This window comes from Lynx canadensis, chromosome D2 (assembly GCF_007474595.2).
Source record: "Lynx canadensis isolate LIC74 chromosome D2, mLynCan4.pri.v2, whole genome shotgun sequence".
Taxonomy (NCBI): domain Eukaryota; kingdom Metazoa; phylum Chordata; class Mammalia; order Carnivora; family Felidae; genus Lynx; species Lynx canadensis.
The window spans coordinates 61,708,540-61,735,557 of NC_044313.2; positions in this window are offsets into that span (position 1 = coordinate 61,708,540).

Consider the following 27,018-nt stretch of genomic DNA (forward strand, 5'->3'; position numbering starts at 1 on the left):
AACAATATTTCCACCCCTAAGGCACAAAACTACTTTTTGCTGCATGCCTGCGAACAAATAGCATTACTCTGTTTAATTTTTGTGTGATAACAATAAAGCAACATTTTTTTGTTTATTTATTTATTTTGAGAGAGAGAGAAAGAGTGCGTGCAAACGGGGGAGAGGCAGAGAGAGAGGGAGAGAGAGAAAATCCCAAGCATGAGATCACGACCTGAGCCCATATCAAGAGATCGCTTAACCAACTAAGCCACCCAGATGCCCCAATAAAGCACATTTAATACGCATTTCCCTGACCACTTTTGAGTATGACCATCTTGTCTTATGTGTGTTGGTCAGATGAATTGCTCTTTATTAATTGATTATTCATTTACTGTTGTCAAATTTTCTATTGGATCATTCATCTTTTCATTGTCAATTTGTAAGGTCTCTTTCTATATAATATGTGTTAATCGCTTGTCATCTGTGTTGCAAATATATTTTACAAATCTACCTCTGGTTTATTGACTTTGTTTGTGGTATCTCTACCATACAGAGCAATTAAATATCTATATGGTAAAATATGTCTTTTCAAATTGTAATATGAAATATTTTAGACACACATATATGTATAAAAATAAAGTAAAAATTCATAACATCTATCTTAAAACATAAAATACAAACAATATAGTTAAAGCCCGAGATGTACCTCTCCCCAATCACATCTTTTTTCACTCCCAGAATGAACCGCTATCTTGTATTTGGTATGTATCATTTCTATGCATTTTCTTCTGCTTTCATCATTACATTTATTCTTAAGCTATATATAGTATTGTTTTTTGCATTTTAAATTTTTGAATAAATGTATTAAAACTACATATATCTTTTTCCTGAACTTCAGTTTTTTGCACTGTACTATGCTTTTGACACTCATCAAGATTTAACTATGTAGTTCTAATTTACTCTCATTTTATCTGCAATATAGTATGATTTAGCATTCTCTGATCCTTTTCTTATTAAGAAACACTTGAGTTGTTTCCAAATTTCTATAATTCTAAACGTTACCATGATCATTCTTGTGCTCATCTCCTTCTGAGTATGTGTGAGAAATTTTCAAAATTATATACATAGACATAGAAATACTGGATTTTAGGGTTTCTAATAATTGCTTAATTACTGAATGACAGTTTCTCAATATGCACTCCCACCAATTATGTAGAAGAGTTTCTCTTGCTCCACATTATCACAAACATTTGTTCTGGTTAAATTTTTGTAATATGGCAAGTTTGATGAGTGTGAAATGATATTCAATTGTGGTTTCATTAGCATGTCTCTAAGTACTAATGAGGTTAAGCATTTTTCATATGTTTATTAGCCACCAGAAGTTACCTCTTCTGTAATTTGATCACACAATTTGCTTCCTTTTCTTTTATGTTGTTTAAGTTATTCAAACTGATTTTCTGGCTCTCTTTATTGTGGATCTTAATCCTTTAGACTAACACAAATCTCTCTCCCAATCTGTGGCTTGTGTATGCATGCTTATCCATGCATATATAATTGAGAAACTACAATTACACATTTTATTATACTTCAGCTTATAAATCATTTTCTTTAAAGTCTGCTATTTTTTGGTCATGTTTAAAAAATCTTCCTCTATCTCAAAGTGGTAAAAATATTCTTCCATATTTTCTTCTAAATATTTTAAATTTGAGGTGTGTGTATGATGTCGACTGATTATGTGTTTGGGTGGTAAGGATGTATTTTTCACCAAATCCAATAATTAATTTCTCTAGAAACATTTCCTCTAGGTTTTCAAATTCACTTCCAGAGAGTTGTAATAAAGTTGTTTATTATTCTTTTAATCTTTCCCAGTAAATTACATCATTTTTTATTTCTCATCTTATAAATAGTTGTGCTTCCTCTCCTTTTTCTTAGCCAAACTTAAAGAGGCATTTTGTGCTGTTTTTTTTAATAATTGGTTTTCCAAAAATACAACAAAGAAAGCACCAGAATCCTTTCAATTCTTTTGAGAGAATTAGCTCATATTTTGTAATTTTAGATTATTTTTCTTTAAAAATCCCTTGCTCCTTTATTCTTTTAGCTTAACTGTTTTATTATAATTTCTTTACATTAAAACTGAGTTCTCTTACTATTTCTTTCTTCTTTAAAAATGGGATATTTAAACTGTAAGTCTTCTTCAAAGAGTAACTTTTTTGTGTCGCAAAGATTCTGCCATGAAGGATTTGACTTTTTTTTTTACTTTCTAAGTAGTTTGTAAGTTCAGTTTTAATCCTCCTTGAACCAAAAGTCATATTGAAATGTACTTCTTAATTTCCGTGTCATTAAGGTTTTTATATTCACCTTTACATGACTTATTTCCAATTTTATTGGATTGTGATAAAAAAATATAAAGCTTATAAAATTTCTATTTTAAAATCTGTTGAGATGTTTCCCTTTAAGACACAGTAAGATTCTATATATCTGCCTGTAAATAATAAATAAGTCCATTATTATTAAGTAATAATAAGAAAGTCCAATTTATCAACTATTTTGCAAGTCCTAAAAGCATTACATTTCTATTTCTGTGGAATGTTGTGCAGGATCTCTAAATTCTGAAAATGATATATTGATGTATTCCTCTATAGTGATATATTTAACAAGCTATCCCTGTGTTTTTAAAGGTATTTCCTTCATATTTAGTTTTTATATTGCTTGGTGCAAACTGACTTACCTTGAATCTACCTTTTTCATCATTTGTACTTCTTATCATTATAAAGTGTCTCTTCTTAACACTTCTAGACATTTCAGTCTTATCCTGCAGTTATATTGTTTTAATTTTGTTTGGTAAATAACATATAGGTGGGGTTTTTTTAATAAGTCAGATTATATCTTTTAATGGGAAAATTCAGTTCATAATATTTAGCGTAATTATTGATATATATGATTCTCTTCTATCAATTTTTATGTCTATTATTTATTTTTCATTTGTTACTTTCTTTTTATTTTTTAATATAATTTATTGTCAAATTGGCTTACATACAACACCCAGTGCTCATCCCAACAAGTGCCCTCCTCAATGCCCATCACACCTTTTCCCTCTCCCCCACCCCCCATCCACCTTCAGTTCGTTCTCTGTATTTAAGAGTCTCTTGTGCTTTGCCTCCCTCCCTCTCTATTTGTATCTATTTTTCCACCTCCCTTCCCCCATGGTCTTCTGTTAAATTTCTCAAGATCCGCATCTGAGTTATTTTCTGTTTTTAATTTGGTTTGATCAAGTTGCTAGTCACTCTAGTTAATCTTTTTTCTGGTTCTACTTTTCAAGTCAGTCTGACAGATATTGTTTTACCATCGAATTTAACACATTCACATTAGTATCATTTGCAGATATAGCAAATTCCAATCTTTCCATCATTACATTAAGAAAACATTTTGTTTGTTTTAGCTTTTTATTTTTTATTTAATCAACTTGTTTTTTCACTTTTATTGCTACTTATCCCAGTTCTATTTTTAAAATTAACCTGACAGAATGTCTTTTAATGGTAGAATTTAACCCATTAAGAGTTAGTATAATGGCTAACATACTTAATTCCATTTTGTTCATCCTTCTGTTAATATATCATTTTATATTTTTGCTTTTTATTTTTTCTTTTGGTTGATCAAGTTTTTATTCATTTCCAGAAGGTATTCATTCCAGCTTTTCCTCTGTAAATGTGGAGCTCTGGTGTGGTGTATTGTATTGTATTGTATTGCATTGCATTGCATTGTATTGTATTGTATTGTATTGTATTGTATTACATTCTTTCTACAGGTTTCTTACCTTTCCCCATGCACCACATATACTTTATTTTTTCTATTCTCTGAAAACCAGATACTGACTACTTCCTCCACCAAAAGTCTCTAGATCTCTTAATTTGTACTCCCACTTTCAGATGAGACTTTTACAAATCTGTATTTCCTTATCACTTACCCTCTAACATCCTACCCATGTTTGAAAAGTGTTAATATTTTTATAATTCTCATTTCCCACTGTGTCAACTTCTATGTTTTTCTAGAGTCATTCATACTTTTAACATATTTTTTAGAATTACCTTTGCAGTATATCTCTCTTGTTCAAAGAATTCTTGTTTAACATTTATATCACCCATTTCCAAACAGTCTAGCCTTTATCAAGTTAGATATAATCATTAACTTTATATGTATATATGTGTATGTTTATTGAAAGCATCGTTCATTGCTCACCACTTACTTCTGTCATTGTCCTTTCTTCCCCATCTTGAAATTTGTGTTCTAATTTGGTTGTGGTTGCTCTTAAGTCCCTTTTTGAATATTTTCCTCTGATTGAGTAAATGGATCATGTTTTTTCTCAATTCTTATATATCTAAAAGTAGTTTTCTGTCACTCTTTAAGTGAGTAATAGGTTCTTAAGATACAGAAGATGGTTAATCTATTATCTTGTAGCTTCCAATACTTCAGATGGGAAATCTGAAGCTAGTTAAATTATTTTCTTTTGTTGGTACTATTAATTCTTTTAATGCTTATATATATAAATATTATCCAGAATGCATACAGGAGGCTTCCGGGGAGAGAGCAGATTATTATTTATTTAAAGTAAATAATGTGTCGGCCCCTATGTGCTCCAATTTATCCCTTCTGGGGCAGTACTATAAAAGTTAAATGTCACCCTATACATACAGTGTCTCCGTTGTCAGTGAAGGCTGTTGAAAATATGGATTTCTACATTTACATAGAAGAAAGAGGAAGACGTTTACTTTCTCATTTTGAGCTTGTCTCCTTGGGAAAGTAATGAAAAGATTCTGCGTTCTCATTTTAACCCTTTGGAATGTAAATAAATTTCTCCAGGGAAAAGATAAGACAAGAGCCTCTAACTTTGCAGCTTATGGATTTCTCTCCAGTCCTGTGTCATTCCCCCTTGAAATATAAGTACACACCTCCTACCTCTGCAGAGGTAAATATCTCTGGAGTTCTTACTATCTATCTACAAGTTAACTCCCAGGCTTGTATTTTAGGGCAGACCCCATATTTCAATCAAACTTATTCAAAAAGCCCTAACTGTGCAGAAACATAAAAATATTTTCTCTGTATCCCATAGGTATTTATTCTTCATTTGCATGCTTAAGAGTTTCTATGTATTCTTAGAATTCAAAGTTTTGCCAACCTATGTGCAAAAATGTATCTTTTCTTATCCAATCTGCCCAAATTGGTGCATTCTCTCAATCTGTAATTCAAGGATTTATCCAGTGTGAGGACTTTTTTTGTGCCCCTATTATTTGTTTAGGCAATTGCCTGTCCTTCACCTGATCCTTTTTCTTTTCCTGGAACAGTAGTTATCCACGTTTGTTCTAGATGCATCATCTATATCTTTTTTTATCATCACAGCTTTAAACTATTCCTTTTACCTCATCTTCCAAGGTATTAATTTGAGATACAACTAAAAATTGACTCTAAAATATGGCAATGTTTTAAATGTAAAGAATTGGAGGGTTTTGTTCAATCTCCTTAAGTGTGTTTATAATTTTTCTTGCTGTTAAATTGTTAATAGTCTCTTTTAGCAGATCTATTTGATGTACTTCTCTCTGGCTGCTGGGCCCCCTAAATTTTTTATCTTCTTCTTTGTCAGATCACTGATATTCAGCTATGATAGTTGGACCACCCTATAAGCCTATAAGTAGCAAAGGTAAAGTCTCCCATATTCCCTGGACCAGCAGTATACTAGAAGATGGCTACCAGTCACTTCCAGTTTCCTTGAATATTCCCACCTCAAGAGTGGGAAAACTTAGCTTAACCATTCATCTCTACCTAGGTTTATTGACGACTGAAGAAATAAGGCAAGCTTATATAGGGCTGATCTGAAACTTTTGTCAAGAGTCTAAGATCTGCTACATTCAGATCCTCTTCCTGAAATTCAATGGTTTTTGCCCATGAAGGAGAAAACCAGTTTCAGCTATCCTTGTCTGGATTCCCCCGAGAGAGAAAGATTCAATTACTGCTAACCCCAGTAGCTACTTTGCTCAAAAGAAGAAGCTGGAGTGTAAGTAAAAAACAAAACTATGATTTGAACCCATTTCCTGAATTGAAGGAGTGGTAGTTGCGTCAAAGAAGCTGGATAGATTCAAAGACACAAGGAGGCCAAATGAAAAGTGTTTAACAATGGTTGTAGGTTGGGAGTGTGGGGGAAGTATTGAGGATAATCAAAGACTTCTGGTTTGGAAAATTAGTGCAGTAGAGTAATCATGAAGTAAGCTATTTCTCTCTACTACACTCTCATTATATCTTGGAGTTCATTGCCACTGAATTTTCTATGGTTCGCGTATTCTTTGAACTACGTATCTTCTTTGAAGGGACCCAATAACTCTAACAACTATCAAGAAAAGAGGATATTTCAAAATATTTTTACCCTCAGATCTGCTTATGGTCAAGATTACCCTGACCCCAGTTTCCAAATGCATTCCCCCAACATCAGCCCTATCATCTTGCTGCCTATTAGGCCAAGGCCATCTGAGAGCCAGAGAATAATATTCTTGGCATAAAAATCAATCCCAATTTGAAGATGCGAGGTTTTATTTATTTATTTATTTTTTAACGTCAGGTCAAGATGCACACCATGACACACTGTGATAAATCGCTTGGCATAGCAGTACTCAGAGTGCAATTTTATAAGCCTATCTTCAGCACTTCAAAGTGTACTTGCAGATAGGGTTAATGGGGTCAATGGGATTACTGATACTTAATCAGTAAAAGAAGCATCACTGTTCACAGTTTCAAAGTGAAATCTGCCTTCTTATTTGTCACCATGTTCCTGAGAACGCCTGGGGTGCACAGCGGTTTTCACTCTTTCTAGAAGTTACAAGACTATTCTACTAGCTTACTTGAGAGTTATATTTATCTGTGTTCTTTTGAACAGGAACTGTTTTTGAAGTGGAAATATATGCTGTGTCCTTGTCGATAGTGGACTCTGTAATAATAATCATAACAATAATGTTGTACCATCAAAAATGATAAACAATGCAGTGAAAGATTAAAGGCTGGGCACTAAGAAACCCAGCTAAAGGAGTGGAAGATAAAAGGAGAAAAACAGACAAAATTCCTTCTCTACTCTAATAAATTTTAAACTAGGGGAGAGTTGAAATGTGGAGTAGCTCTTAGTTATTTACTTATTTATTCTCCATATGGTTCCATAAAAAATTTAAGACTGCTCATATGAATTGGGAAAGGTATCAAAGGAAAAAAAAGAAATTAAAAAGAACATAAAACAGGGATATATATATATATATATATAAAATTGAGTTAGAAATAAGTTTAATTGTAAAATGGATATTATGAAACCAACATGCTTGCCGTAGAAAATAAGTTTGACTGAGCTTTACAGTAATCAACTCTAAAAGGGAAACATTGTGGTCAGTTACACATTTCCCAGTATCTATATGATAGAAACTGTACAATTTTTCAGGAGCACCATAATGATTGTGGAGGATAAAGTCAGGCAGGAATCTCTCTGGAGATTTCTTGTAGAGTTGACTGTGCCATGTAATAACCCCCGTCCTCAATAACATCCTTACACCAAATAAATAGTACGGTTCATAAAACTGTCTCTTACCTTGTCCCTCAGTCATTTTGGGCAACTAGGAAAAGTACATTTTAATTTGAAAAACTAGTTCACAGGGGGTGTTACATAGCAAAATAAAGCAACAGCCCTCAAATGCTCAGAAATTCTTGGCAAAGACAATGTGCTGTTGCATTGCCCCAGGGCTTCTGGGTCTTCAGAGAGTTCCTTAGACCTTTCAGAAACAGATCTCTGACACCCAGTGGTTTAGAAACTATAAGAAGAGATGTTAACCAAATTCAAAAAAACACACAAACAAACCCTGATAGTCTGCTGGTGAACTAATGCCTAAATTCAACTTCTTTGAGCTCAGCTATCTTTGGGCATGTTTCTGATTTTCCTAAGATGTGAAAACAACAACACAACAATAACTTAGATCTCACACCAGGTTGGGAATGGGGCAGAGGGTAACCAACCCTCACAAGGCATTTGCAATCTACAATCTATAATTCAAGATAAAGGATTGGTCACGTTGAAGGAAAATCCCCAGGTTGGGCTTCAGAGTCATTTTACAAAAACCAAATTATCTATTATCCTTAAGCCAGATAATATGAAAAGAGAGATTTCAAGTGAATAGGAAACGAAGATCAAGAAAACAAAACTAACATTTTATGGATCTGAAGGCAATTTTGAATGATGGAGAAATAAGCAAGAGAAGGCTGACAGCAGAAAAGGTGACATAAATTCGATGACTGTTTACCAAAATCCTTAAAAGTAAATAATGACATATCATCAATATTAGGTGGGAACATTCATATTAGTAAATATCAAAATAACAGAGTGGGGACAGTATGTGAACAGATTACTACAATTTGCTTTCTCATATCAGCCCTCCAAGAGATCTTCATAAAGATGTATGGATGGTTATTTCTACCTCTTCCTTCTTCTCTAATCCTAGGTGCTAAATGCAGAAACCGGAGACAAAAATAAAATTGGGCAAAAGGCAACCTAAATATTTTTACACTGCTATTTGAATGTTTGTAATCTGAATGAATGGGGAGCAACTCATTTTAACCTCCTAGTCTCTCGGCTGTCACTCTAGCTTTGCCAATTTCTTCAGTCATTAACTGATTTTACCCACTGGCAAAAAAATATTCATGAATCCTATCTAAAACTAAGAGGCTGAAAAAGAAATTGTCTCACCCGTGGCCCTAAGATCTACTCTCCATTAGAACTAATATCAATCTTAGTCGTGTTGAAGACCAGACATCCTTTGATCAATGGTGTTGAGGCAACTATCAGAGTTACTGTTCAGAACACAGAAATAACAGCAATGACGGAGACCAATATCAGAGCCAAGTTTCAAGGTGCATGAAGAAAACAATGACAAAACCAAAGTAAAGAACAGAGACTAGGATCTGCAAGAATCTGAGTTATGTAATTTGAGTATCTATTGCCCAGAAGCACATTTTCATTTAGGAAATCAAACCAAGAAAAAGGCATGGGTTAGCCTAGCAACTGAAGAAGAGCAATTTCCTACATTACCACCTGGTAAAAAAAAAAAAAATCCAGAATTTCCAAATTAGAAGTCTAAATTTGAAGCGTTTTAGAAGTCAAAATCATTTTCAAGCCACTAAGGATGAATCGATTTTCCAATACAACAGCAGCAAGCTAGAAACACTTCCTACTCCTTTGAGAACCCCTCCTGTCATCAAACTCTGGCACTAAAGATTAAGAAACTTAAAGACTTAGCAATTATAAGCTTCTAATTGCATATTTTGTTCTTATAAGATTACGTGGTCATTCTGAGCCTGAGCAAATATTTTGAAAAGGCCTTACCAGGAATCTGCATAGAAGGTGTCTTTCATAATCTCAGTCCTACTCCTGTCTTAGAAAATATCTTACTGAAGCATTTGATAAAACCATTTCTACATCAGTGTGCTTGCTCTGCCTTTTTTAAACAAAAGCCTCATTGCAGGCAATCAATCCCAGCCAGCCAGTCAGCTTTGCACCCTGCAACCTTTTAAACATTCCTTCTGTAGCATTGTTTCCAAATCGGGCTGCTTTCAACAAGATACTAATAGATGTTCTGTGAGGAAAAAAATACGTTTACATAGTCGACTAAGCTTGAGGCTGGCTGGTAAAACAAACCTAAATAGATTTCTTAATTACAGGATTTCTCTGGAGTGTTTAGCTCTCCTCCAAAAAGAGGCAGCATTTAGCATCAGTTAAGCCCCTCCTCCCTTTGTTTTAATCCAGAACACTATTTTTACCTTTCAAACTAAATTCCCCTGAATCATAGTTAGTAAGTATATCTTTAAAAGATAGTAATAAGAAAGAGATTGTAGAATAAGAATAGTGCACCTCAGTAAGTGAAATGAACCTGTGTTACAGACACGTGCTGTTTGAAGCTTTCTCCACAAGCCAATTCTACATAATGACCAGCTTCTCAAACACCTGAGATGGAGAAACCTGATCTTAGGGCTCTGATGCCCTGTGTTCCAGGAATCAAGCCTGTGTTGTGGCCTCTAGTGAATACCCGGCATCTTTACCATTTCACCAACCTAAGTGAAGAGATGGGTTTGCCCTCTGTCCCCATCTGGCTATGGCTATCATGAGAGTCCACCACTATATATAGATGCACAGGGAAGTAACCTATCAGATAGTCAACAACAGCCTGGTTGGATTAAATAACGCCCGTCAAGTATTAGGCTGTCTTATTTTGAGAGTGTTAACCATTGTAGTTGGAAACAATGGGCATGGATGAGAAGCTGGGCCTGCCTGCTCTCCCAAGCTGTTCTCTGAGATCTTTACCAATGAGGACACACCATGATTCCAACATCCCTCCAGAGATGTCAACAGTCCAGTTTAGAAACACTGAGGAATTTGGGAACACTTGGGAAATAAGTATAAATTTTTCCCAATCACAATTAGTTTGGATTAGAACTTAACAAACATATATGGTGGCCAATGGAACCAGGAAATGGTGTCCACGGAGGCTAACATGGTTGTCCAAGGTCATACCTCTGGAACTCTTTTCAACACACCATGTCATTTAGTCCCTTTAATTTTTCTCTTCATTCAGGTACAGTCCAATGTCCCTTCCTCATAGAGCCATGCCTACCAACTTATCTAAAGCACATCTGTCCCCACCAACATATTTTTATTTCATACCAATTATCACAATTTGAAATTCTTTTGTTTACATCTTTATTTTCTATCTTACCCCATTAGAATTTAAGTTTGTGATGCAAGTATCTTATTCTTTTCATTGCACTTCATCTTAATAACCCAAAACAGTGCCTGTCACTTATTAGGATTAAGTTAAACCAGATGATCAAGGAAGAGAAATCCACACTTCCAGTTAGCAAAACTCCTAACTCCCAAGAGAGACTTTCTTTCATAGCAGCATGAGGTCTATATAGGGAAATTGGAATATCTGAGTCCGTGGGAACTTTTAAGGAGATAATCACCTGCCTGAAATGATGGAAGGGCTTTTCAATTTGGAGGCAGAAGGCTGAACCTCATGGCTTTCTAGGGGACCATCTGTTTATATCTATACCAACAAATCATTTCTATTCACCTTTTGTGACCCAACTCTTGGATATCTCTTGCTTCTAGCAGTTAAAAGGACCCAAACGGTCTTCCAAATTTCTGTCCTGATGAATTGCCTGGCACATCTCATAATATCAATGCTTGTGATTTTAGTTGACAACCATTCTGGTGTAATTGTTTAATTAATTAGTGTCAGACTCATATTGCTCACCTGATTAATTTCAGAATATTTTTCATAAAAAAGAGATATGACAGGAAAATAATTTAAGTACAATGAAGTGAGAAGATGGCAGAACAGCATGGAAGTTTTTTGTGTGTCTCGTGTCCAAAAACCATCCTAAACACCTAGAAAACTGATTGGAGGATTAACACAATAATCTGCACAACCTGAACCACAGAATTCAGCAGGTATGCAGTGCAGAGAGGTGAATTTGGGGAGCAGAAAGCCACGGAGGGTAGGGAACTGCTTTTGCGGGAGGAGAGAGGATGGAGGTTGGGGAGTGGGGAAGAATACGGGAAAAGCACCCCTCCCCAAAAGCAGCTGGAGAGAAAGTGGAAAATTGGAAACAGACACAGGGACTAAACTAAAAAGGGAGAAAGGAGAAAGGAGAAAGGAGAGGGTTTAAATTCCATTAAGACTGTAAACAAGGGAAGCACAAAGGCTGCAACTCTGCAGCTCGATACCTGGCGGTGCTCTGGTGGGAAGGGAGATTCCCCAGGAGCAGAGTGGGGTCCGGGAGGTTCTCGGGCCACACGGGGAAAAGCAGTTCCACTGCTTGAAGGAAATTTGGTAGAGGCTTGAGGCAACCTGGGCCCAGCAGACCCCAGAGAATGGCCGCATTCGCTGCTGCTGGGACAAGGTCGTTAAGGGTGAAGCCTGGTGCCAGATGTGTGTTGTGATTTTCCATAATCCCTGAAACGCTGCTGCTACACTATCTCGAGTACTTTTTCTGGGGCAGGCTGGCACCTGGCTGCAGTCCCAGGATATTGGCAACAGCAGGGTCCAGCAGGCGTTCCTAGGTGCAGCCGACATTCGGCCATTGCTCATTCTGCCATTGCTCAGTGAGACCCTCCTGAAGATGGCCAGAACAGGTCAAAGCCGCAGTCCTTTAGAAGTAAGGGGCCAGGGAAAACAGCCGCATCTGAGACAAAACTCGGGAGGAAGGTGCTGCCTGAGGCCTGGTCATGGAGAGTGAAAGGCAGGGAGTGGACGAGAGCTGAAGACAGAGGATTGGTGCATGATTGCTGATCCGGGAGAACAGACTGGGTAGCTGGGTGATGCCATTTTCAACCTCCCGCACATGCGCATACACACCTATGAGCCCTGCAACAATCCACCCCAGTAGGCTAGCAGCACCATCTAGTGGAGAGCAGCGCCGTTACACTGAGTCCCGTCCAACTGGGTCAACTTCGCTCTTCAAGAACACAAGTCTCACCGCCGGCTTAATTTATGGGCTACAAAGAGCTACATAGCCTGACTTCTAGGTGAAAACGAAGCAATTTCAGTCCTACTTCAATCTGTTAGCAGGTTCATCTATTCAGTTTTTTTTTCTTTTTCCTTTTTCTCTTTTACAGTTTTCTTTTTCTTGAATACAGGAAGAGAAAACATTCATTTTTATTTTAAATTTTTATTAAAAATATTTCTTTAATTTTTATTACTATATTTTTTACCTTTGTGTAATTTTTTTCAAATTCTATTTTACTTCCATCATTTTATTTTAGCGTACTTCAGTATATTCATCTTTTCAAATTTTCAAATAATTTCCTTTTTATTTTTTCTTTTTCTTTTTTTCCCTTTCACTTCTTTTCTTTTTCTTGAATGCAGAAAGAGAAAAACTTCGTTTTTACTTTCAATTTCTATGAAAAATATTTTTATTTAATTTTTTACTATTTTTTTGCTTTTATGTAATTTTTTTCAAATTCTATTTACTTCCATCGTTTTATTTTAATCTACTACAGTGTGTTCACTTTTTCACACTTTCAAATGATTTCCTTTTTTTTCTTTTTTATTTTTTTCTCTTTTCATTTCTTTTCTTTTTTCTTGAATAGAAAAAAAGAAAAAATTCATACTTATTTTTATTTTTTATTAAAAATATTTTTTTAATTTTTTTCTATATTCTTTACTTTTGTGTATATTTTTTCAAATTCTATCTTACCCCCATCATCTCATTTTAGTCTACTTCAGTGTATTCATTGTTTCAAATTCTCAAACTATTTCCTTTTTTTGTTCTCCCCCCCTTTATTTTTCTCTAATCTGTCAAACCACTTTCAAAACCTAGACCAAAACACACCTAGGATCTAGCATTATCTATTTGATTTGTGTGTCTGTGTTTTTAATATTTAATTTTAATATTTTTTTAATTTTAATTCTTTTCATTTTAATTTTTCTACCTCACTAATTCCTTTTCTCCCTTCCAAAAGACAAAACGAAGGAATTCACCCCAAGAGAAAGAGCATGAAGAAACGACAGCCACGGATTTAACCAACACAGATACAAGCAAGATGTCTGAACCAGAATTTAGAATCACGATAATAAGAATACTAGCTGGAGTCGAAAATAGATTAGAATCCCTTTCTGCAGAGATAAAAGAAGTAAAAAAATAGCCAGAATGAAATTAAAAATGCTCTAATTGAGCTGCAATCATAGATGGATGCAGTGGTGGCAAGGATGGATGAGGCAGAACAGAGAATCAGCGATATAGAGGACAAACTTATAGAGAATAATGAAGCAGAAAAAAAAGAGGGATATTAAGGCAAAAGAGCACGATTTAAGAATTAGAGAAATCAGTGACTCATTAAAAAAGAACAACATCAGAATCATAGGGGTCTCAGAAGAGGAAGAGAGAGAAATAAGGGTGGAAGGGCTATGTGAGCAAATCATAGTGGAAAACTTTCCTAACCTGGGGAAAGACACAGACATCAAAATTCAGGAAGCACAGAGGACCCCCATTAGATTCAACAAAAACTGACCACCAACAAGGCATAGCATAGTCAAATTCACAAAATACTCAGGCAAGGAGAGAATCATGAAAGCAGCAAAGGAAAAAAAGTCCCTAACCTACAAGGGAAGACAGATCAGGTTTGCAGCAGAACAATCCACAGAAACCTGTCAGGCCAGAAAGGAGTAGCAGGATATATTCAGTGTGCTGAATCAGAAAAATATGCAGCAAAGAATTCTTTATCCAGCAAGGCTGTCATTCAAAATAGAAGGAGAGATAAAACATCTCCCAGACAAACAAAAATTAAATGAGTTTGTGACCACTAAACCAGCCCTGCAAGAAATTTTAAGGGGGACTCTCTGAGGGGAGAAAAGATGAAAAAAAAAAAAAATATATATATATATATATACACATATATATATATATATATATATATATATATATATGTAAATACCAAAAGCAACAAAGATTAGAAAGGACCAGAGAATGCCACCAGAAACTCCAACTCTACAAGCATCATAATGGCAATAAATTCATATCTTTCAGTACTCACTCTAAATGTCAATGGACTCAATGCTCTAATCAAAAGACATAGGGTAACAGAATGGATAAGAAAACAAGATCCACCTATATGCTGTTTATAAGAGACCCACTTTAGACCTAAAGACACCTTCAGTTTGAAAATAAGGGGATGGGGAACCATCTATCATGCTAATGGTCAACAAAAGAAAGCCAGAGTAGCCATACTTATATCAGACAATCTAGACTTTAAAATAAAGACTGTATCAAGAGATGCAGAAGGGCATTATATCATAATCAAGGGGTCTATCCATCAAGATGACCTAACAATTGTAAACATTTATGTGCCAAAAGTAAGAGCACCCAAATATAAAAATCAATTAATCACAAGCATAAAGAAAATCATCGATAGCAATACCATAATAGTAGGAGACTTCAACACCACACTCACAGCAATGGACAGATAATCTAATCAAAAAATCAACAAGTGAAAAATGGCTTTGAATGATACACTGGACCATATGGCCTTAACAGATATATTCAGAACATTTCATCCTAAAGTAACAGAATATACATTCTTCTCCAGTGCACATGGAACATTCTCCAAAATAGACCATATACTGGGACACAAATCAGCCCTAGGTACAAAAAGATTGAGATCACACCATGCATATTTTCAGACCACAACACTATGAAACTTGAAATCAACCACAAGAAAAAAATTGGAAAGGTAACAAATACTTGGAGACTGAAGAACATCCTACTAAAGAATGAATGGGCTAACCAAGCAGTTAAAGAGAAAATTAAAAACTATATGGAAGTCAGTGAAAATGATAACACCACAACCCAAAACCTCTGGGATGCAGCAAAGGCGATCATAAGAGAAAAGTATATAGCAATCCAGGCCTTCCTAAAAAAGGAAGAAAGATCTCAGATACACAACCTAACCTTACACCGTAAAGAGCTGGAAAAAGAACAGCAAATAAAACCCAAAACCAGCAGAAGACAGAAATAATAAAGATTAGAGTAGAAATTAATGCTATCAAAACCAAAACCAAAAACAAAAAAAAAACAGTAGAACAGATCAATGAAACCAGAAGCTGTTTGAAACAATTAACAAAATTGATAAACCACTAGCCAGTTTGATCAACAAGAAAAAGGAAAGGACCCAAATAAATAAAATCAAGAATGAAAGAGGAGAGATCACAAGCAACACAGCAGAAATACAAACAATAATAAGAGAATATTATGAGAAATTATATGCCAATAATATGGTTAATCTGGAAGAAATGGACAAATTCCTCGAAACATATACACTACCAAAACTGAAACAGGAAGAAATAGAAAATTTTAACAGACCCATAACCAGTAAGGAAATCAAATTACTAATCAAAAATCTCCAAAAAAACAAGAGTCCAGGGCCAGATGGCCTTCCAGGGGAATTCTACCAAACATTTAAGGAAGCATTGACAACTATTCTCTCGAAACTATTCCAAAAAATAGAAATGGAAGGAAAACTTCCAAACTCTTTCTATGAAGCCAGCATTACCTTGATTCCAAAACCAGAGACCCCACTAAAAAAGGAGAACTATAGACCAATTTCCCTGATGAACACAGATGCAAAAATCCTCAACAAGATATTAGCCAACCAGATCCAACAATACATTAAAAAAATTATTCACCATGACCAAGCGGGGTTTATACCTGGGATGCAGGGCTGGTTCAATATCCACAAAACAATTGACATGATTCATCACACCAATAAAAGAAAGGACAAGAACTATATGATCCTCTCAATAAATGCAGAGAAAGCATTTGACAAAATACAGCATCCTTTCTTGATAAAAACCTCAAGAAAGTAGGGATAGAAGGAGCATACCTCAAGATCATAAAAGCCATATATGAATGAACCAATGCTAATATCATCCTCAATGGGGAAAAACTGGCAGCTTTCCCCCTGAGGTCAGGAACAAGACAGGGATATCCACTCTTCCCACTGTTATTCAACATAGTATTGGAAGTCTTAGCCTCTGCAATCAGACAACACAAAGAAATAAAAGGCATCCAAATCGGCCAGGAGGAAGTCAAACTTTCACTCTTCACAGACCACATGATACTTTCCATGGAAAACCCAAAAGATTCCACCAAAAAACTGCTAGAATTGATTCATGAATTCAGCAAAGTTGCAGGATATAAAATCAATGCACAGAAATCGGTTCCATTCCTATACAGCAACAATGAAGCAACAGAAAGAGAAATCAAAGAATCAGTACCATTTATAGTTGCACAAAAAAACCATAATATACCTAGGAATAAATATAACCAAAGAGGTGAAAAATCTGTACTCTGAAAACTATAGAAAGCTTATGAAAGAAATTGAAGAAGACACAAAAAAATGGAAAAAGATTCCATGCTCCTGGATAGGAAGAACAAATATTGTTAAAATGTTGATACTATCCAAAGAAATCTACATATTCAATGCACTCCCTAGCTAAATAACACCAGCATTCTTCACAGAGCTAGAACAAATAATCCTAAAATTTGTATGAAACCAGAAAAGACCCCAAATAGCCAAAGCGATCTTGAAAAAGAAAACCAAACCAGGAGGCATCACAATCCCAGACTTCAAGCTATACTGTAAAGCTGTAATCATCAAGACAGTATGGTACTGGCACAAAAACAGACACTCAGATCAATGGAACAGAATAGAGAACCCAGAAATGGACCCACAAGCATATGGCCAACTAATCTTTGACAGAGCAGGAAAGAATATCCAATGGAATAAAGACAGTATCTTCAGCAAATGGTGCTGGGAAAACTGGACAGCGACATGCAGAAGAATGAACCTGGACCACTTTCTTACACCATACACAAAAATAAACTCAAAATGGATGAAAGACCTCAATGTCAGACAGGAAGCCATCAAAATCCTCGAGGAGAAAGCAGGCAAAAACCTCTTTGATCTTGGCCGCAGCAACTTCTTACTCAACATGTCTCTGGAGGCAAGAGAAACAAAAGCAAAAATGAACTATTGGGACCTCATCAAAATAAAAATCTTCTGCACAGTGAAGGAAAGAATCAGCAAAAATAAAAGGCAACCGATGGAATGAGAGAAGATATTTGCAAATGACATATCAGATAAAGGATGAGTATCCAAAATCTATAAAGAACTTATCAAACTCAACACCCCTCCCCCCAAAAAAACAATCCAGTGAGGAAATGGGCAAAAGACATGAATAGACACTTCTCCAAAGATGACATACAGATGGCCAACCGACACATGAAAAAATGCTCAACATCACTCATCATCAGGGAAATACAAATCAAAACCACAATGAGATACCACCTCACACCTGTCAGAATGGCTAACATAAACAACTCAGGCAACAACAGATGTTGGCGAAGATGTGGAGAAAGAGGATCTCTTTTGCATTGTTGGTGGGAATGCAAGCTGGTACCACGACTCTGGAAAACAGTATGCAGGTTCCTCAAAAAACTAAAAATAGAACTACCCTATGACCCAGCAATTTCACTACTAGGCATTTATCCACAGGATACAGGTATGCTGTTTCAAAGGGACACATGCACCTCCATGTTTATAGCAGCACTATCAACAATGGCCAAAGTATGGAAAGAGCCAAATGTCCATGGATAGATGAATGGATAAAGAATATGTGGTATAGATATACAATGGAGTATTACTTGGCAATCAAAATGAATGAAATCTTGCCATTTGCAACTACGTGGATGGAACTGGAGGGTATTATGCTACGTGAAATTAGTCAGAGAAAGACAAAAATCATATGACTTGACTCATATGAGGACTTTAAGGGACAAAACAGATGAACATACAGGAAGGGAAACAAAAATAATATAAAAGCGGGGGGGGGAACAGAAGAGACTCATAAATGTGGAGAACAAACTGAGGGTTACTGGAGGGGTTGTGGGAGGGGGGATGGGCTAAATGGGTAAGGGGCACTAAGGAATTTACTCCTGAAATCATTGTTGCACTATACCCTAACTAATTTGGATGCAAATTTTAAAAAATAAAAAAAATTTAATAATAAATAAATAAATAAATAAATAGAGTGAAGTGAAACAAATCTTTAAATCATTGCAATTATTTGAAGGGTTGGGGAAAGTATGAGGGTTATGTCTTTAAAATCAATAAAAACCATAAAATTCTGCAAGCTTTTATTTATTCCATATTCCCAATATGAAATCCCCAAATAGTTGGAAATGTTTGTATTACTGATAGAATATTTTTCCTTTTACCTGGCTATGAGAAAAATCAGTATGAAACATAAGACAAGTTTGCTTAACATAATGATCATAGAAAAATAATAGAGGGCAAGGATTCAGGGCCTGTTAGGTTTAAGAAAGGAGGTTCAAATTTGAAAAGACAAATAATAATAGACCAATGGGACACATGATTTGATTTTTAAAATGTATCCTGATGTTGCCAGTCAATCTGTCTCCTTCAGTGCATGAAATAAAGGATAAACTCATAAGATTTACTACACACAGTCCCCTCTACTATTATATTTCAGAATTTGTACTTTCTTCTAAAATATTCATAAAATTAAGTTTTTGCTTAATTCAACTTATTTCAAATTATAAAAAATTTAACACTGCATAGGCACCTTTGGGAAATAGACCACTCCCAAAAGTTACCTTAGTCTAGAGACATTCCAAGTACTATATCAATGCTACACAATTACAGTAACAAGAGCTTACTTGGTTATCATTACAAATGTATATTTGATCTTCTCAAACTGTGCTCAACCATTAAGTCATGTCATTTATTTTTATTTTTTAAGCACTGAATATCCTCATGGTGAGTATTACATTTTTAGGGGCTCTTTATTGAAAATAATTAACCTTAGAAAATTGCAAACTTTTTAGTTCAGGATTCATGTTCTATACTTTATCTATTTCCTTCAAAGTATTGAGAAAAGTCTTGAATATATAGGAGGCAGAACTTAACGAATTTTTTAATTAAATTTTAAAAGACCATGAAATCATAATCTAAATGAAAAGTAGTTATTCTTTCCTTGCAATGGTGATATTCTATTTTGACCAGAAACTTGATATGTATTTGCCATGATTATTGTTTTTCTTCTATGGGATATTTGGGACATTACATCACATTTTTGGTAGCAAGGTCATTGACACGTGGCCCACAAGATCTCCTCCATGCAAACCCACAGTGTTCCTAAGAGAGCATTCAACAGAAGCCTAAAAGTAATTTTCTCTAGGTACCCGGTTCACTTATATGATGGGACATGTGTGGTTTGACTAATCAAAAATCAGACACTTGAAAGTTATTTGAGAAGGGAGGCAGTACTCCTAGACTAATAAGCAATTACAGTAAGATGGCAGGATAAAAGGGCAATATAATATACATGAGTCAATTGCTTTCCTATATCAACAATGAACAAGTAGAATTTGAAATTAAAAACACAATACCATTTACATTAGCAGTCAAAGAAATGAAATAGTTATAAATTTAGCAAAATACATACAAGGTCTATATGAGGAAAACTACAAAACTCTAATAAATGAAATAAAAGGAGACCCAAATAATTGGATGACTCAGTATTGTCAACATGTCAGTTCTTCCCAAGTTGAACTATAGAGTCAATGCAATACCAGTCAAAATCTGAGCATATTTTATGAATATTGACAAAAGGATTCTAAAGCTTATATGAAAGGCAAAAGACTCAGAATAGACACACCAGTATTGAAGGAGAAGAACAAAGTTGGAGAACTAACAATACCTGATTTCTAGACTTACTAGAAAGCTACAGTAATCAAGACAGTGTGGTACTGGTGAAAGAATGATCAGTGGAACAGAATAGAGAGTCCAGAAACAGACCGCCAAAAAACACTCGACTGATCTTTGACAAAGGAGCAAAAACTATAAAATGGAGCAAAGACAGTCAGTCTTTTCAACAAATGGTGCTGGAACAATTGGACATCCACATGCAAAAAAAAAAAAAAAAGAAAAAGAGGAAGAGAGAGATAAAGAAAGTAGGAAAAAAGAAAAGAAAAAAACAAAAACCTTACGTTCTTCACAAAAATTACCTCAAAATAGATCATAAACCTAAAGGTAAAACACAAAACTATAAAACTTCTAGAAGTTAACATAGGAGAAAACCAAATGACTTTGGATAATGGTAATGCCATTTTAGATACAACACTAAAGACAAAATCCATGAAAGAAATAATTGACAAACTGGACTTCAATTAAATTATAAGCTTTTACTCTGCAAATGATAATGTCAAGAGCATTATAAGTCAAGCCACAGACTGGAAGAAAGCATTTGCAAAAGACACATCTGATAAAGAACTCTTATATAAAATATACAAAAAGTCTTCAAACCAAACAATAAAGAAGCAAGCAACCTAATTTAAAAATTGACCAAATATACGCCCACCAAAGAAAACATACAGATAACAAATAAGAATTTGAAAAGATGCTAGACATCCTATGTCATCAGGGAAATGAAAATTAAAACAATGAGATACCACATTGCACCTATTAGAATGGCCAAAACTCAGAATATTGACAACATCAAAGCTGACAAGAATATGGAGCAACAGGAAGTCTAATACAGTTTGCTGGGAATACAGAATGTCACAGCCACTTTGGAAGATAGTTTGGTTGTCTCTTAAAAAAAACTAAACATACTCTTACTACGTGATCCAACAATGACACTCCTTGGTATTTACCCAAATGAGCTGAAAATTATGTTCATACAAAAGCTTTCACATTAACCTTTATAGCATCTTTATTCATAATTGCCAAAACCTGGAAGTAATCAAGATGCCCTTCAGTAGGTGAATGGATAAATAAAATGTGGTACACCCAGACAATGGAATATAATGCAGCACAAAAAGAAATGATCTATCAAGCCATGAAGAACCTTAAATGCATATTACTAAGTGAAAAAAAGCCAATCTGAAAAGGCTATATACTGTATGATTCTACATATGACTTTCTGGAAAGGGTAAACCTATGGAAACAATAAGAAGATCAGTGATCAGCAGGGGTGAAGGAGGGTGGTAGAAAGAGATGAATAAACAGAGCACAAAGGACTTTTAGGGTAGTGAAAATACTCTGTGTGATATTACAATGATGGAAATATGTCATTATACACTTGTCCAAACGCATAGGATGTACAACACCAAAACTGAACCCTAAGGTACAGACTTTGGGTTATCATGATGTGTCAGTTTAGGTTCAATCTTGGTTTTATATATATATATATATATATATATATATATATGTGTGTGTGTGTATATATATATGTAATTCTAGTGGGCTATATTGATAATGGGGGAGATTACACATATATAGGGGCAGAGGAGATGTGGGAAATCTCTGGATCTTCTTCTCAATTTTATAGTAAACCTAAAACCACTTTAAAAAAAATAGTCCAAAAATTTTTATTAAAAAAAAGATCAGGGTGGGGGTGCCTGGGTGGCTCAGTCACATAAGCATCCAACTCTTGGTTTCAGCTCAGGTCATCATCTCATGGTTCATTGGTTTGAGTCCCAATCCAGCTCTGCGCTGACAGCACGAAGCCTGCTTTGGATTCTCTCTCTCCCTCTCTCTGCCTCTCCCCTACTTGCATTCTTTCTCATACTCACTATAAAGAAATAAATAAACTTTAAAAAAAGAAGACCAGAGGCAACTATAAGGGAAAAGTTGTGAAGAAGAAATCTTACTTTTGCTTAGTCTTCCTCTATTAACTATCAGTTGCAGTTAAAACCCGCATCTCAGTTCCACTCCCTTCTGACCTCTGCGCACCCTGCACCACTCCCTGCTTGTCCAGCAACACTGAATCCGTTTAACCTGTGACACTGCCTTATAACATCATGGGGTCCCAAAGGGAGTCAGAGGCACTAATACTGATGGATGGCCCACTGATTCCCTGCACAAGCAGATGCTATCAATACCACTGACCTCAATAAGCAACTGCTCCACTGGAGAAACAGCAGCTCTTACCTTGACAAGGTGATAATGGAAGACTCCTGAGTTAAAACAGGAGAGTAATCTGCTGCTGTGGTTTAGAAAGAAAGAAAGAAAGAAAGAAAGAAAGAAAGAAAGAAAGAAAGAAAGAAAGAAAGAAAGAAAGAAAGAAAGAAAGAAAGAGAAATTCTTCATTCTGGAAACACAACTCCCAGGAGGAAGAGAAAGGGAACTTGGTGAGGCATGAAAGATAAGATGGTAGTCCCGATTCCACTATTAACTAGAAGCATCAGGAGGGAAACTATTTAACCTTTTGACATCTCCATTAGTCAGCAAACTTAAAATTATAAAAAAAAATAAATATCACTTATGAAACATTTACCGTGTGTCAGAAAATGCTAAGCATTTTACATGTGTTATCTCCTGGCATCCCTTACAATTACCCTTTGAGTATTCCTGTCATTTTCCCCATTTTATTTATGTGGAAAGTTGAGGTGTTGAGAGTATAAGAAATTTAATCAAGTGGGAGTGATCTGGCTGTCAGAAACAGCTAATAACATCGCCCTTGCCTTCTTACCAAGACGGTAGACAAGACCCAAGGAGATGACAGATGTGTAATATTTAGAAGGCGGCCCCAACTTGTACCCCAATGTTCATAGCAGCACTCTCAACAATAGCCAAATTATGGAAAGAGCCTAAATGTCCATCAACTGATGAATGGATAAAGAAATTGTGGTTTAGATACACAATGGAGTACTACATGGCAATGAGAAAGAATGAAATATAGCCCTTTGTAGCAACGTGGATGGAACTGGAGAGTGTTATGCTAAGTGAAATAAGCCATACAGAGAAAGACAGACCATTTGTTTTCACTCTTATGTGGATCCTGAGAAACTTAATAGAAACCCATGGGGGAGGGGAAGGAAAAAAAAAAAGAGGTTAGAGTGGAAGAGAGCCAAAGCATAAGAGACTCTTAAAAACTGAGAACAAACTGAGGGTTGATGGGGGGTGGGAGGGAGGGGAGGGTGGGTGATGGGTATTGAGGAGGGCACCTTTTGGGATGAGCACTGGGTGTTGTATGGAAACCAATTTGACAATAAACTTCATATATTGAAAAAAAAATAGAAGTTGGCCCCAGTGGAGGGAGGAATGGCCATGATCATGTAGCCCTTATGCAAGTTTTCAAATAATATGCAATGTCTTTTATGTCTGACACTACTCCAGTATTTTCTCAGACCTCCCTTTTCTAGCCCTCGTATCTGCTGCTCCTATTAGGATGATAGGGAAAATGTGAATTGACAACAACTTTGGTGGCTTTCTCCTATCTTTCCTCAGTCACATTTGATACTTCTTTGTGGTGCTGCCACTTTTATGAAAGTGTTCGCATCTCTTTCTCTTTTATTCTCCCCAGTCATGAGGTCGAACAAACCGGCGGGGCTTAATATTGGCTCACGTTACCCTGGATGTGTAACTCAAACTTTGTCTAACATAATATTTTTGGTTCAGGGAGTAAGACAAGAAGAGGAATGATTCTTCTTTCTCAAGTCACATCATTTCTTTACACAAAAGAATAGGAAGGGATGGGGGGGGATGCAGAAGTTACTACTCCTCAGGAGTAGAATTATTTATCAGTAAGTGGTCACTTCTAATTAAATGTAGCATTATGGAATCTTGGAATATCTTACCCTCCACAAAACTTCTTTCACGCTCAAATACAAACTTCTGATATTGTTACCCTCTTCCCAAGGTCATTTCTTTTGATTAAAATATCGCCTTGCATTAGCATATAGTCAAATACTAGGAAAACTGTTTATCAGTCACCTTCACCTTAGTATATACTAGTTTTAAAGTATTTTATTCGCAAAGGAATTTTGCTACAAAAATAATGGAAAGTGTGTAAGGTGTCTCCTTAGTTAGAAGGCAAGCTCCTCCAGCGTGATTTTCACTCCCTAAAGTTACCAAAAAAAATGATGATCCTATTATTGGTTTCTATGTACAGACTACAGTCTTCATGTAACACACATGATCTCATGCTCCTCTTACTGGAGAATGTTAAGAGAAAAACACAGGGACAGCCCGGCTCACAGAGGGACTGAGACTCTACCTGGATTAAGAACTTTCAGAATCGGACCCCTGACAGAGGACCAGTTATATGGCTGTGGCAGAAGTGGTTACCTGGGCTCACATATTTGAATATCCCATGGCCAACATACAGGAACAAAATACAGATCTGGGAACTGTGGGAGTACAATAGAAACACTGGTTCTGCCCTGGGTCTAATGAGCAACAAATGCACTCAGTTGCAAATTGGGATCCTGGTAAGTAGACGAGTGACTCGATGGAGTGATTTTTTTCACTTTTATAAAAACGTGCTTTATTTTAAAATCAGTCTATAAAAGTAGAAATCACACACAAAAATACAGATCACTCTGACATGTTAGCTTATGGCTAGATAATGAAATACTGCCATCAATGTCTTGGAAATGTGTTAGAAGCAGGAAAATAATGACTAATAAAACATACAGGAAGTACTGTATGATTGAGGGCCTCTAGAAATCAGAGCCCAGCTGGAGCAGCCCTTGTCAGTAACCTGTAAACAATAATTTCACATGGCATATTTTGCACTTTTTAACTATTACAAAATCAAAACATAATCACTTCCTGTATAACACCACTTTGATCTAATATTGTATCCCACTGTCTTGCGGGCAGTGTAGATGGAGTTGGGGTAACAACAGGAGAAAACGAATTATCTCTGTGCAGGAGGTTGAATACTAGTATGGGGGAAATGAAGAAGGCAGAGAACACAGAAAATGACACGGGGGTTGGCATTACCCTGAGAGGCCAGTTGTTTTCTCTTAACACTTACGTGGTAGGTAAGACAGTTTTGTTCTGGCTCGCCGTTGACTCCCTGGCTGAACCAGACATGTTGATTTGTGTCTCTAATTTGTTTGCCTGTAAAATGGGATATTACTTAATCCCTTAATCCCTTAATTCCTACTTCCTTTGGGTTGTTACAAAATATTTTCCATGTTTTTGTAAATGAAAAGAACCATAAATATATTTTAAATAATCAGCTTGAAAATGTATGAAATGTGGTAGGAAGGACACTGGGCTTGAGGTCAGTATATTTGAAATTAGAGTATGGCAAATCCTGGAGACAGGCCATTTCGATCCTAATCTTTGCTCTACTGATTATTAGCTGGGTGATTTTGAGAAAATTACTCTATGACTCATTTCCTCATTTATGGAACAAGGATAATAATAGCCTTATTTCATACAATAGTTGTAGGTATTAAATTAGTTAATATGGTCAAAGCTTTGTATGATACCTGTTTCATAACATGTGCCAAATGCATCTGTTACTAGATTTTAGTCCTAGAAACTTCTGTTAATTCGCCATATGACATTGGCCAAGTTATTTCACTTCTTTGGGCTTTCCTGCACTAATACTTAAAATGGAGATTGCAATTTCAGACAGGTAATTTCTAAAGTTCCTTCCAAGGCTAAATTCATGATTCTCTAAGTTACTTCCATTCATTACTACAGATCAGTTGCACTGTGCATTGCAAATAGAGAGGTAAATATTGCAGACGTCTTAATTGTTAATGAAATACTGTCATCAGTGTCTTGGAAATGTATTAGAAACAGAAAAATCATGACTAATAAAACTGATAACGTCCATGGCAAAAGAGAGTGAGACACTTAAAATAGTAAAAGAGGCATCCATTGTTCTCTTAATAAATGGTACAAAGCAAATATAAGTGACTTGATCACTATAAGTCAGTCTGATTCTCTTAAAGAAATACGATTGTAATTAGTGCACACCATTTACACTTAACAGGGAATGGAGACCATTCCTTAACCACTAGTGGCAAATCACAGTTTAGGAATGATATTCAAATCGTTTTAAATGGATTGAAGTCCTCACGTGTTGGCCTTCAGATTGGTCCACTGAGCTTTCCTGCACACAGCTCCTGCACAAGGAACAGAGCCAGGGGTTTTCCGACCCCGACGCACTGCTTTCTGGGTAGAAACAGCAGCTGCAGCACTCTTTCATTGCCCTGCGTGCTTCCTGGGAAAGAGCTTGCACTGGGTCACACCTAATCTTCACTGACTCCTCAGAAGCTTTAAAACCTACTTAGGGTTTCTGCCTTGGAAATACAGATGCCGAGTAGATCATATCCTTGACAAGGTAGCATCTCCCACTCTGCCAGCTAAGCTTCTCAAAAACACTCACAGGAAATGTATTATAAAAGTTCTCAGGGCTAAATGCAACACTACATTTAATATGACTAATAATTGTCACCGGAAGAGCATTCTTTTTTAACTCTGAAAATTTAAGCTGTTTCCGCATTTCTACTTCATTTGTCAGCAGGGTCAGCTGGGCCCCCTCTTGTATCACACATCCTGAGCAACCTAACAGTTCCTTGACTTCTGGAATGTTAACCCAGTCCTGTGCTCCACTCCCTGGGCCCTACGCCACCCTC